Here is a 15367-nt window from a genome sequence, read left to right as displayed (position 1 = left end):
TTCTTTCTTTCTTTTTTTTTTTAGGTTTTGCTGAGAAAGATTCTCTCTGTATAGTCCTGGCTGCTCTGGTATTTGTTTTGTAGATCAGGCTGACCTAAAAATCAGAGATTTGTCTGCCTCTGCCTGGAGTGTTGGAATTAAAAGCATGTGCCACCAAGATTTGACATTTGTACTGTATTTTCTAAAGCAAAGATTTCTGAGCCACAACTCAGAAGATCCAAACAACAGACTTGGAAATGGTTCTTAAAAAGTAAGCTGCCTGAAACAATTGTGAAACCTGTTTTCTGGTCTCAACTTGACAGTCCAGTGATTTGTATTTTTATACATAGTTAAGTTTATTGATGGCTATTTTTGAAGCCAGTCATTTTGTTCAATATTTAAATAATTTTTTAAATGTGTTTTCTACAGGATAACTTTTTTCCTAAAATCACCTAATGGCTGCCTCTTGAGTTTAGAAAAAATTCTCCAGATGTGAAGTGTAGTTAGCTTCTCCCCGAGCTCTTTGACCAAAAGTTGCCTTACTCCAGGGTGTGGTGACCCCCGCTTCCTAAAACCCAGTGGCCTTTCAGCTCACTTGGAGCTGGTAGTTACTATGCAGGGGCCTCATCTTTAGTACTTCACCACACCCCAGCCGCTTTTGCAGTCACCTCTCTCTCCATCACATGCTTCAACAATTGTTTACTAGAAGATATTCTTTGTCTGTGTCTAGTTTTCTTATCAGGACAATGTTGACACTATAAAAATTAGTTCAGAGGCACTCTACCCTTTTTAGATATTTTGGGAAAGAAAAATCCGTATCTAATCTGTAACTGCTTGGGGGAGTTTGCAAGAGACGTAATTCTGCCCTTGGCTTATCTTTCTTTGTTTTATTCTTTTATCCTTTTTTTAATTATTGAAAATAAATTCTTCTCTCATACAATGCATCCTAACCACAGTTTCCTCTTCCTCCATTCCTCCCAACTCCCGTCCCAATGCCACTTCACCTTTCCCCCAGAGCCACTCCCTCTCTATTTCCATTCAGAAAAGAGCAGGCCTCCAAGAGACCACAACCAAACATGATCAATGAGGACAGGATACCACAAGGCAAAAGCCCACATATGGAAGCTGGACAAGGCATTCTAGTAGGAGTAAGAGAGTGCCAAGAGCAGGTGAAAAGAGTCAGAGACACATTCGGTCTCACTGTGAGGCATCACTCAGAATCTCCAAACTAACAGCTATGACATATACACAGAGGACCTGGTACAGACCCCTGCAGGCCCAGTGCTTGCCACCTCAGTCTATGTGAGCCTATGTGAGCCCTGTTTAGTTGATGCAGCTGATGATGTTCTCCTTCTTCTCTGACTGCTACAATCTGTCTTCTATCTCTTCCACAAGTTCCCCCATCTTCCAGGTAAGGGACCCAATGGAGACTTCCAGTTTAGAGCATCTCTCTACATAAACTCTGGCCATGGACCTCTACACCTACACCTATCTGCTGCCAGAGGAAGCCTCTCTGGTGACAAATGAACAAGACACTGATCTGAGTATAGTAGAATATCATTAGGAATCATTCTGTTGATTTGTTTTGTTTTGCTTTTTTGTTTTGTTTTATTTGTTAGTATGTTTATTTTGTTTTGTTTAGTCATTTTTGGTTCTACCCTAGGTTTTCCTGGCTATTTAGTTTCTGGTTACTGACCATTCATCCAGGACACGGGCTTCCTCTGTGGATCTCAAGTTAAACTGGATATTGGTTGACCACTCCCAAATTCTTCCAGCATATCTTGCCGACAGGATACACAGGTCTTGGGTTTTGTAGCTCCGTTGATGTCCAGGTTTCTCTTTCTGTAGCCTGCAGAGTAACTTCCCGCACCAAAGGACTAGAATATGGGGTGAAGGCTCCGTGCAGGCACCAGCTTGATCCCTGTACATTCAATGGATGTCGTCTTGCTAATGGGGTCCCATTATCAATTTGCAGAAAACAACGCTCTCTCTTCTTATCACCCTGGGTTATTAAGGGATCTCCATGGGATCCCCTTGGCCAACAACTCAACTGAATGAAACCTACTCTAACTGGAAGTGTTGCCTGGATATAAAACATGTCCAGGTCAGACTCCATATCCTGCATTACGAGGAGTCCTCACTAGGGTCACCCTCACAGGTTCCAAGAAGTTTCCACTACACTAGGTTTCCACACCACCCCTCAAATGTCACCTCCCAATTCTAGTTGTCACTCCTCACACTCTCTCTCTCTTCTACCTCTAATCCTTCTTGCAGCCTTCCCCATTTGTCCCTAGTCTACCTAAAAAAATCTGTTCTATTTCCCCTTCCCAGGGAGCAATATGCATTTCACCCTAGAGTCCTGCTCTTTACCTAACCTTTTTGGGTCTGTGAATTGTAGCTTGATTATCATTGACTTATTATCTAATATTCACTTATAAGTGAGTACATATTATATTTGCCTTTCTTGGTCTTGGTTACCTCACTCAGGATAAATTTTTCTAGTTGTATCCATTTGCTTGAAAATTTCATGACGTCATCTTGTAAACAGTTGAGTAATAATTCTCGATACAATTTTCTTTCTAGTTATAGTTCTGTCTAGATTTTCCACCACTTCATGACTGTCTTGGTATGAGGAATGTTTCTAATAAGTGTCAAATTGCTTCTAATAGACACTGAATAGCCTTTTTGACTCCTCTGGTGTTGATTATGATTTTTATTATTGAATTTTATCTACTTCTGTCTTTCAGATTTTTGTTCTAATCTAACTAGACACTATCGTTCCTTTCAAGATTAGTATTATTTATTATTACATTAATGTTTTCAAATATCAGCTCTTATATTGTTATTTTTCTGTTTTAAATTTCATTTCTGTTCTAGTGTGTGGATTTGCTTTCTTTTGCTAATTTTGAGCTTGACTCATTCTGCTGGTCTTGGGGGTATAAAGTTTGACATTTTTGTTCTTCCTTTAATCATTGAACTACTTGTAAGATGCAGCAGTAATTCAGAGCACGTCCTGTGTAATGGTCAAATCAGGTTTTGCTTCATTTTTAATCCAGATCTTTCCTCTTATGTTAGTGTCCCTTTTGGTCCTGGTCCACCTGCATCCTGTCACTGTTGCATGTCTGGTTTCCATGTTTATCTAACTTCCCTCTTGTTTACCCCTTTGTTAAGTGTTTTGTTTAGATTCAGTGTATTTGTGGTTGGGTGTTATTTTTGCTGTGTCTAATTTTATTCTATTTCCATTTTAATGAATATTTGATATAATTTTAGTCTTCTTAAACTTGTGAAGGCTGTGATCCCCTTCTGAAAGGAATGTTTAATATATCTGAGAAGAGTGTGGATTCTGCTGCTTTTTGGATGAAGTGCCCAATGTATGTCTCTGAGGACATTTAGTATATGGTGTTAGTTAAGTCTATCGTTTCCCTGTTGGTTTTTCTATACAGATGCTTTGTACATGAAAGCAGGATCTAGAAATCCCTTGTTCTATCATTACACCAGTTTACATCACTCTCTTACGTTCTGTCAGTGCTTGCTTTAGACATTTAGGTAGTCTTCTGATGGGGGCCAATATAGTTGTAATTGTGATGTTTTCTTGTGACTCAACCTTTTTCTCACAATATAATATTTCTCTATGTCTCTTGTGATTTCTGACTTGAAGCCTATCTTGTTCGATACATGTATAGCTTTCTGCTCTCTTGGCTAACACTGGCATAAAAATACCCCTTTATGTACCGTTAACTTCAGCCCACAGATGTATTAAGTCTAAAATGATTCTTATATATAACATACAATTGAATTCGCTTTTCCTTTTCCAAAATATATTCAACTACTGTATATCTTTTGATCAGGGCATTTATTTAAAGTAATTATTGATAGGAAATAACCTAGCATAATAATTCTTTTAGTTATTTTTTCTCAATCCTATAGCTTTCTCCATTTTTTTCTATTGAAATTTTAAATCTATTGTTTAAACTAACATAACATTCTACAAACATTCTAGCTTAATTTTGAAAAAGTAGTATACAATTTATATAAATTGAAATACATACATATATACTAGCTTCATTTGTTTTATATATGTATATGTATGTATATTTACACACATGAATATCGATCCAACTCTGTGCAAGTGTACTCAGTAAATGCTTACATTGAGTTCATTATAACTGTAACTATTTTTTATTATAAAAACTTAACATTTCATTTTTCCTTTAAAACATCACAACATTTGGATAATATTCTATAATTTTATGATGTTTAAACTGTCACTGACCAGTACCATGATGTCTGAACTTAATTATGTTATATTTATGATTTGAATATATCAAATAATAGACTATAAACTAGGTAAAATAAGAAGAACGTAGTTGAAATTAAGAATATTTGGCTTAGGGATAGGTACAATGGCAGAGTTTTTAGTTCCAGCAGTTGATAGAAGAGGCAGGTGGACACTTGTTAGTTCCCTGTTTTACATGGAAAGTTCGAGGTTAGCCCTAGTAACAACATAGCATAAAACTATCTTAAAAAGTAATGGTCTATTTATATAAGTTGAAACATACAATGTCCTGAGGATTATATTAGAAAAGCATATGATCTCTCATGAGTAGAGCTCTCTTGTAAAGAGCAAAGGCTAAGGGATAGTCTTAGGAGACTGTGATTAAACAGCTCTGTAGACCTTCAATTCAGTTCCTCCACCCCTTGTCATCCATCCTTTAATGGCTGTAGTTACAACTACATTAGATTAGTGAATGCTTTCACCATCCTAGGAATTAGTGTCCTATGAGTGGAGCAAGGGGCACTTTATGATTTCCTGGTCTTTATTTCAATCAACCAATCAATAGCTATTAATTATTCATTCAGGATTACACTAATGCCATTCCAACATCCTTACTATTGCTTGTCAAATTTATATTCTAACCCTAAGGGACAGGCCATATGAAAGAAAGGAAATGAACAAATGGGGAGAAAATTGAAATCAGTGACGTAGTCCCTGCATGAATTCTGCTGTTTTTTTTTGAATAGTCTTCTGTGTGACTGCATACACTTCCTCTTCCAGCTGCTAGGAATCCAGAAACCCAAATCTTCTCAAGCTTATCACTTTCTACAGTGTCTATTGTTGGCAGGATCTTAAAGAGTATTCAGCTGGTACTCTTTCCTGTGACTATTATCTGTTCCAAAAGGAGTACATGGTGGCATTTGTTCTAATCAATGCTGGGAACCATTGAAAACTGATACCCCCTTTCTGTGGCTCAGTCAGAGCAACTCATCTCTTGCCTTAGCTATTTGTAATGACTAGCCTATGTTTCATGATTTCTCTGGATAGAAGTCAAGGTCATAGAGTTTTCCTAAATTATGTCCAGCATGCAAACAAATGGATTTTTGACTCCTGCACTCATCTGTTCTTCATTAGTGTGTTCATCTGTGAGGAGATACTCATAGCATGTCAGCAGTTGTCTCTGAAAGAGTAATTTCTAATAGCTAGTGTTTGCTATTGCTCCTACAGTTCTCTGTCTGAACTGTATCTTAATAATCAGCAAAGAGTAGGAAAGCCAGTTGGCCTATTTTTTTAAGTATCCTGAAGACGGTCTAACACCTTATTCTGGAATAGGCAATCCTCTTTTGCTTATTATTTTGTGAACTCAGTTGAAACTTAAATAATGATTGTCAGGGCTGGAGAGATGGCTCAGCGGTTAAGAGCACCCGACTACTCTTCCAAAGGTCCTGAGTTCAATTCCCAGTGACCACATGGTGGCTCACAACCATCTGTAAAGAGATCCGATGCCCTCTTCTGGTGTATCTGAAGACAGCTACAGTGTACTTATATATAATAAATGAATAAATCTTAAAAAAAAATGATTGTCAGTTGAAGGTCCAACTTGTGCAGAAAGTTGCAATACGGTGCAATAACAGAATCATTCAATGAAGCCTTTGAAGTGTCTCTTCTGAAAGGTTCTGTGAAAACCAGAGATGAGATAATCTCCCAAAGAGGAAAAGCTATCGAGATCTTGATGGAGAGAAGGTAAAGCGACCCAGAACAGACAAGAGGTGAGTGTAACTAGTGTGTGAACGAGGAGGCAAAGTGATGTGAAAGTGTCAGGTGGGCACGAGCCTTTCTGCCTCTGAAAGCCAGGAGAATGTATCTTAAAACTTACAGATTAAAAGACGGAAGAATCAAGAATCATCGACTCAAATACCAACAGACCCATGTGAAGCCATTTTATGAAGGAAGGAAAAGTAGCAAGGAAGTGTGTGACCCTTACTGAGGAAGCAAAGAATTACAAACGACCCTCTGTGCTGCAAAATGACTTCAACCGTGCATGATCACCACATGACTTCATGAGAAAAATAAGGATCTGTGGTAGTGGGAGCTCAGATGTGGCTTGTGAATACCAGGGAGGAGTCATGCTCTCTGCGAGCTGCTCTTCTTGATACAGGAAATGCCTGTAATGAGCTACAAGTGTTCATCTATATTTGGTAAAATGAGTGAGTCATAAGCCAGGCTCTAAAGACGTGTCATCTGAAGGAAGGAACTGGGTTTGATTTGTCAAAGAAATAGAAGTTCAATGAATAATAAGGAAGTTGTAAGATTCCATGAGTTCCAGAGGAATCTCCTTTCTCTGTTTATTTAGACCAAAAACAAAGGGCTTGCAGCTCTAGAAGAACTCAATGGAATTTCGAGGAGAGATGGAGGACAGAAATATGTATATTAAACATGGTGTGGGCACTGATGATGAAGAGCATAGGCTCAGAAGGCAAATTTCCTCAGCTGAACCTGGTTCCCAATGTGGACTTGTGCAAGAAGCAAGTCACAGACTCCTCTGTGCCCCAGTGTTTACCTTGAAGGTGATTGATGATGTTCCGTGCTACCTAGATTGGATCAAAGTTCAGGGAGTGCACACATCCAGACTATGTAAAATATGGGTTACATTGGATATGAACTTACTGGAATGGCTTCAGAGGATTCTTCTGTTGGAATTGGAACCCAAGTACCTTTTTTTTTTTTGAAGATGTAATGTGTGCAGAATAGAGGAGCAGCATCTCAGAGATAGAATTCAATAAGAAATGAGGCCCAGATAAGATAGTGTGAAAAGAAACTAAAACATGAAATAGGACAGTGTTCACCTAGGAGCCCCAAAGAATTAACAAGTGGAAGGTGCAGTAAAGCAGAGAATTGGTAAATGTGGGAGAGAGCCACTAGGGCAGGAGCCAAGGCTGAAAAAAAGAAGAGACAAAAAGATCAGTGAGTAGAAGAAAGGGTATCCAGTCCTTCAGTATACAGCTGGCAGAGACCAAGGCAATGCGGATACTGAATGAATACACAGAAGGCAGGTGGGGGGAAAGGAGTGAAAGAAACAAATTCAACTCTTCTGAGACCTGTAGGAAATAAGCAGTTTGAGGCCCCCCCAGTGTAAACCTCAGAAGAAAGAAGAAATGATATGCTTAACCTTGTGGACCACTCCCATCATAAAGATGACATTTGGCACGGCAGCACCTAGTGAGGGAGAAGCCAGACTGTAGGGAAGTTGATTTCATCTTTTTTCTCAAAGAATTAATGGACTCCAAAATTAATGTGGAGGAGATGTTATCATGGACAAAAGCTTCTGATATTTATCCTAAAGTCAGAGGCACAGACCAAACACGGGGCTCTAAACATGAGGAGGAGACAGGAAGGTGAGATGCGATGGTGAGAAAACTTGTCTGGTAGCCGTGTCTGCCACATCTGTGTACACTCAGGTGTAAATCCGCTCCAGCACAAGATCCCGGCTAAGCGTCTGTCACAGCTGCTTTGCCACAGAAAGCACCTGCTGCTGGTGGGAGTGCGGTGTTCACACCCATGCCAACAAGGGAGTGCCCATCAGGGCAGGATGCAGACTCATCATGGAATGCAGTGAGAACTATGGAGAAGGGCAGTCTTGCTTCTGAATTGGGAGCCTTCGGAAGACTTGAGAATAGCTAAGCAGAGGGAATAGAAGTATGTTGTCACAGACGTCTCTTCCTCCTCCTGCTGAGTCATGAGTGGCCAGCAGTGTTTAACTTACTACAAATTGTTACATATAGGCAATGTAATTAATGTAAGTACCTTCAACAGAACTGAGCTAATATACTGTGTTTACAATTGGTGGACAGTGAATGTCTGTAGCAGGCTAGCATTTCAGTACATACCTACAATATGTAATGATTGGGATGATAGACAAATCCATCATCCCAAATATTTATCTTTTTTTTATGTTGGGGACATGAAAATCCTTTTGTAGTAGCTATTTTGAACTATGCAATTAATGATTGCCAGTCATAGTTCCCATATTACGCTGTGGAATGTAAGATGCTATTTCTCATTAAGCTGCACACACTAACAGGACACTCTTCACCCATCCTCCATACTTCTTCTAGAGTCTGAACCACTGTTCTTTCCATCTCTGTATCATCACCTTTTGATCTCTCCATATAAGTGAGAATGCATAGTTTAGTAGAGAGCCACAGGGAACAATGAGAAGAAGTGAGAGGAAGCCTGGTGACTGCTAAAGTCACCCCTGAAGTTGCTCCTTGTTTATGGTCAAGAAGACAGATCCTATTTGGAGGTCTCTGGAGCCACAATTGACTTTTTTTTTCTTTTTTCTTTTTTTCAGAGCTGGGGACCGAACCCAGGGTCTTCTACCACTGAGCTAAATCCCCAACCCCCCACAATTGAATTTTTGAGTGGAGATGAATTGAGAAAGGAGCTCACTAAGTAGTGGTGGTGGGGGGTAGGAGAGAGTAGAGCGCTATATGTGTTCAGAGAAGCAAAATTCTCAACCAAGACAGGGAAGAAGACAGAGGACCCTTAAATAGGTGGGAGGCCAAAGTAAAGCCAAGAGATCAGAATGGAGAGATCGGTCATCAAGACTGGTGACAGAGGACTGGGAAGGGCAGGGCTTTGGGAGAACCACCTAATGAATTGGGGACTCAGAAATGTCCATGGGTCATAAGCATAGTGGTAGTAACAGAGTCGCCTTGGCTTGGATCACAATGAAGAGAACACAGCAAGCATGGCTGGGGATCAGAATCTTGAACAAAATTATGCCCCAGGAGAGGGCCATTAAGAATAAACAACTTAAGGCCAAGTTGTTAAGGCCAAGGCAAGGCCAAGAAAAGGCACAACTAAAGCAACGAAAACCCAGACAGGAAACTACCTGACTCTTAAGTTCCCGTGTTCTCAGAGCCAACTCTTACCCTTAATGACTTAGTGACTCTGAATCAATGACTCCTCAACCCCAAATTTACAAAATGCTTTATGAGTGCAACACTTTAGAACCCATGTGCACTTTGAAAAATTTGAAACTTTTCCAAGCCTATGTGAAGGCTGCTTTCTTGGTGATCTGGGAATACATGGTGCTCTGACAATAAGACCACATAATGCTCTCTGCAAATGCCATTCTGACTCTCAATTAGAAAGCATTCCCAGGGCTAAATTGTCAAAACAGAACACAGTTACTAGAGTTTCATTGTATTTTAAAGAGGCTGAGTAAAATTTAAAAATGACTGGGCAAATGTCATGAATTGTGGAGGTTCTGCCCTGATCTGCGTAGCAGAAGTTGCTGCATCAGCTGTTTTTGCCATCACAGGTGGAATGTCCCACCCCTCCCCCAATCCCCACCCCCTAGTTGGGAGTTCCTATTTTGGCCAAGAGAGACCTGTGCTGAGAATGGAGAGAGACCTGTGCTGAGAGATGGAGAGAGACCTGTGCTGAGAAATGGAGAGAGACCTGTGCTGAGAAATGGAGAGAGACCTGTGCTGAGAAATGGAGAGAGACCTGTGCTGAGAAATGGAAACCTATGTGTGCCATTGGCCACCGGCATGAGGTGATCATCATGTCATCAGTCACGTCTTGGGGTGGGCTTACGGCTTTCCCCTTTTTAAGCCTGCTGCTTTGCAGCAAAGTCGAGCCTTACTCAGAACTTGTCTTGGCTCCATTCTTCTCTTATCCTTGTCCTTTAATTCCCAAGACCCCCATTTGAGGTACCTACATTGACTGGTGGTTGTGGGTCGACTCCAGCAAATAATCAATAAATGGATGGGCAGATGTTTTCTTTAAGCAAAACAAACCCCCGATTCACTTTTAGGAGATTGCTAGTTTCACCAGAGGTTCCAAAATCTAGATTCATTTACTGAAAAGGGGAATGTACACAGACCATTTCTAAAGATTCACAAAAGAGACGAGAAAGACCAGCCAAGGCTGAAGATACTGCTTAGTCACTACAGTGCTTACCGTGTAAACTCAGGACCTGGCTCTGACATTTTAGGGAGTCAGTGTGTGGTGCTTGCTTGTTCTCTCAGTTCTGAAGATAGAGACAGTTGGCTCCCTAGAGCTCAGTGGCCACCCACCATAACCTACTCGGAGACCCTAAGTAATGGACTCTGCCAGATAGAAAAATAAATAAATAAATAAATAAATAAATAAATAAATAAGTGGGTGTGTGGAGCATGAGGATTGACACTGGCATTGAGATGTGAGGCTGTCCTAGGGCCTCCCTGGCACCAGCACATGCATGAGCATGTACATATATAAGCACACACATTGGGAAGGGTGTCTAAAAGCATGCTATAAACAAGAGCTGCTATATTTCGGGTGTACTATTCTCATTGTCAACATTGCCACGTCCCTTTGCCTGCCCTGTGCTATACCCACAAAATAGGAGTATCTCCCATTCTGGAGAGAATTATCTGCTACAGCATCTCTCAATCTATCTACACTATCTACACAAAGTGATCAACGTCATTTTACCTAAGTTTCTGTTTGCAATCTGCTATGGGAATGTTACTATTCAGTACAACCAAAATGCATCATCAGCAAATGAGATGAATAAGACAAAGAAATAGGCATGGGCTTCAGTTTTAAAATTTAATATCCACCCTGTGCAACTGCTATAACAGTTTTCAAAAGTTTACTGCTATAAGTTTAGGAGTTGACATGTAAAGTTAAGACCAACCTAAACTACCATGATTCCTTATGGTGCACAAAGATACTGGGTTTATTACATATGTAGCAGAGCAATAAATAACCACACTTAGTCACATGTTTTCGCTTCCCAAAACATGTCCACATGCATGCTCCCACACTATCTTTAGAACAGATGATAGTGTAGATGGCTCAATGCTCTTCACTTGACCAACAAAAAGCCAAAATATCTTCATGACACAAATACCTCATTTAAGTGCAGATGGTTTTGCCTGCCATTTCCCACTATGACCATGTAAATTCTGGACAGTAAGGTTTTTCTAGTAATAGTCAAGAAATAATTTTAATGCTTGTATGTCTTGTGCAGAGTTTGACATCTGAGGGCAATCTGTACAAGATGTAAGATATTATATACCTGTCGATGCCTAACTAGTCCAAGCTACAATAGGATAGATGTGTCATGGCTCCAAAACTAAAGGCAGGAGGCTTAGGGAGAAGTTATTCTTCGGTGGAGTTTGAGTTGGGTTTTGACGTAGGGTGGCTCTTACAACTGCAGGAATGAAGTGCTGAGAGGGAGGCAAGGTAATATCCTGGTCTCTGAAGTATGAGAAAAGTGGGAATATAGAGACCAGTCCATCCTAGCAAGATGTTTGGCATTGAGGATTCCTTCTTAGAATAAAGCCTGAAAAATAGATAGATGGCAAATTTGTGGAAGCATTCTTGGAGGAAATGAAGGAATGGGTTGTTTTGTTTCCACAGGTCTGACTACCTTGCTGAGTGGAGCCTCTTGGTCTTCAGCTTGTCCTCACTTTGATTTAGCACTTATCCACAGTTCACAGAAGGCAATCTCGACTGAGCAGAGGTCAGCCAAAGGCTTTATTACAGATTTTACAGGAGGCCCGAAAGACAAGTATTATATACAGAAGCTTAATGAAATTACCCATTAAACATCTGTGCTCTTATCAGCGATGCTTCAAGGGTCTTGCTGGCTAAGACGATTAATCCCTCAACTTTTCTTTGTCTCAGAACAACTCATTTGTTTTCCTTGTTATGTTCCCTTATTCAGCGTTCTGTTGCTATGAATAGACACTATAACCAAAGTGACTCTTACAAAAGAAAACACTTAACTGAAGCCTTGCTTGCAGTTTTAGAGGTTCAGACAGTTTTTATCATGACGGGGAGCATGGTGGCAGACAAGCATGGAACTCGAGAAGTAACTGAGAGCTACACACTGATCCAAAGATTGAGAGGGACACTCTGAGTTTGGCATGGACTTTTGAAACCTCAAAGCCTACCCCTAGTGACATACTCCCTCCCACAAGGCCACACATCTTAATCCCTTTCAGATGGTGCCACTCCATGATGACTAAACATTCAAATACAGGAGCCTATGGGGGACCGTTTTTATTCGAAGCACCACACTTACATAATATCCTATTTAGATATTTTGACATGCCATTCAGAAAATAAGAATTCTTTTTGGGAGATATGTGGAGAGATGTACACAGTATATAAGTCTTTTCTTAATTTGAATGGAGATAGATAATTTTTAGTTGACTGTTGGCACTGAAATAGTCATGACATGAAAGAATGAGGACCCAAGGCCAAGCAGACAAGGCCTTTGAGACAGGAGAGTGAAGACACATGGACAGAAAGCACATGGTGTTTAAGAAACAGGGGAAAACAAACAAACCAGAAGTAACTCCTGACCTTGACTTCCAGATCCACTATTACCTCTTGAATACCTGCTTCATGATACATTTACATGCTACTTTTATTTTATTTTTAGCTATCTTCAATGATCTTTTGGATGTTGAAGATACACTGTACTTCGAATCTGTAAGAGATTAGGGAGCTGATGATTACATAAATCACCTTCATATGCCTAAGTCACAAGTCACATAATGAGACCAAGCTAACATTCCCAAGAGTTTCCAAGGCCAAGAGGTTAGACATACTCAGTTCTAAGTTAAAAAAGTATTTATTAATGGAAGTTAAGTTTCCCAACAAATGGAAATAGATTGACCATGATGGCATTGGCATGGTAGATACTTGCTCTGCTTGAGTGTCTCTATACTGCCCCTCAGTTTTTGAAAACATAATGGTCGTATTTAACCAGATAATGTTTATTAACACTGATATAAAATAAGAATAAAATTAAGATTTTATTTTCTTCTCAAATTTAATTAAATAAATGGAAATTAAATCTGACAGATATATGGTGGAATCACAGATTCCAGATCCTGCACACGACCACAGGCTGCAGGGTGAATCCTGTGTGATGTTCTGTGATCAGCAAGGATTCTTACTGCCACACTCTTATCACCTTTGGCCATTTATTAGAGGACAGCAGTGAATACAGCACCCTCAGGAAGGTACAATGAAGACTCATGAGAGGAGTGGCATAGGACACAATAAGCAGTCAGTTTCAGAACACTGCATTTGATGATGAAGACTCACTCACTGGTTGCTAATGAAATCCAATGATCATGACATAATTCCCCCAACCATACTCAAACTCCAAGGTTATCCAAACTGAGTCTTTTCCATGAATTCTGACACCAGAAGGCATTTCTAGATGTCCCAGCTGCAAACATTTTAAGATTAAACTATTATAGCCAGCTCAACCAAATGAACGAGGAAGCAAAATAGCACTTATTGCTGGTGACATTCCAGGGAACAGTTAAATTTGCTTTATGGCCTTCCATAATGAGAGTGGACAGCAGAGTAGCAGTGTGTAATAAGGTGAGTTTAGTTTTATATCCTGGGACCAATCTGCTTTAACCTTATGGCTCAAGTCTTTAAACCGGTCCTGTTTTAAGTGATTACAAAGGAGAGGTGGTAAGTGTCAGTAAGAAACAGAGCAGCCAATGGCCTTTGCTCGAGTGCTTCTCTGGTCTCCCTGCTACTCTGAGGACCATTACATTAAACTTGCAGGGATTTAAGTACAAGAGAGGATGTCACATGAAACAAATGCTTCCTCATTCCTTCAAGCAAGACCAACTGAAGCTTGTGGCCAGTGGTGTTTCTTAATAGGGAGCACAGGAAACCGTGGGGAAGCTTAATTGGCTCGTAGGAGAGAAGACATTTTGTGCTTTAACTGTAATTATATTTATTTCTAAATTGGCATACTGAAATAGTCGTAGAGGACAGATAGAACCCATGAGTTCTTGGGTATTTCTCAATATTTTTAAATAAAATACAGATTAAGCAAACCATTTAATAATAGTGGGAGTGTAATTTAGAAAAAGCAGCTATGTCCTGTTGGTGTGGAAATATGGAGTAGCCTCCAGAATGGCTCGAGGACTCCATACTGATGGTATCTGTGCCTGCGTAGAATGCTGTTTGCCTAATTTGGCTGATGTGCAGCCCATCAATATTGGACAATTTAAAAGAGTGAGACTCCCAAGACTAGGGCAATAATTCTTAAGGTTTCCTTCTTGCTACTTTGGCTATTTTTCTGAGGCTCTAATAGCTGAACCATAAAACTGGTCCATCACATAAGGCAGTGACAAGAGGAACTAAACCTTTTGTCAACTAGCAGCAAAAGACAAACCAAATTCCTCTTGCATCCATCCAGGTGAGGAAGCTGGTATCTTAGCTGAAACCACATAAGATACTCGAAGTCACAATCACTTATAACTTTATAGGAAGTGCTTAGGAAATTCTGTACCATCACAGACATGCTATGGAATAATGAATGTATTTGTATTCATATTTTAAGCTGCTGAAGTAAACTTTTTTTATTTATCATTTAGGAGTCAACAACTAATACATGATTATACCATGGCTAGGACTGGAGATTTTGATAGTGAAATTGCATTTACCCTTCTACGTCTCTTTCTTCTTAACTTTGTGAAAGCTGTCTCAACATGGGACTTACATGGGACATAATTGTGCATGCCTTGCCTCAGCTTCTTGTTGAACTGTAGCTCCTCCTGTCTGATGATAGAAGGGTTGATGACTTTTGATAAAGGCAAAGACCGGAACCAAAGGAAATCTAGAGCACTTTACAGACAGGTCAGTCTGAGATATGTGTTCTGAAGTTAAAGATTACAAATCCAAGAGGCTTGTTCTTCCTCTTTCTCTTGTATTTAATCTAAGATTTGGAATTAATCTGAATTGCCAATAACAGACACATCAATAAAGTATGATATATCAACACAATGGAATACTATCCAGCCATTGAGCTCTTAGGTTAGAAAATTTAATTACATCTTAATCGTATATGTATATGCACGTGTGTGTGTGTGTGTGTGTGTGTGTGTGTGTATACCTGCTCATGTGCACGCACATGCATCTACATGTGGAAGTCAGGGGACAATTTGAGGGAGCTGGTTCTCTCCTTCTAGCATGTAGGAAAGTCTACAGTGTCACATTCATGTCATTGGGTTTCTGGGCAGATCCTTTCTCACTGAGTGAGTCAGCTCATCAGCCCTTTAAGTCGTAGAT

Source organism: Rattus rattus, chromosome 5, assembly GCF_011064425.1.
Source record: "Rattus rattus isolate New Zealand chromosome 5, Rrattus_CSIRO_v1, whole genome shotgun sequence".
Taxonomy (NCBI): domain Eukaryota; kingdom Metazoa; phylum Chordata; class Mammalia; order Rodentia; family Muridae; genus Rattus; species Rattus rattus.
This window is presented reverse-complemented; position numbering follows the sequence as displayed.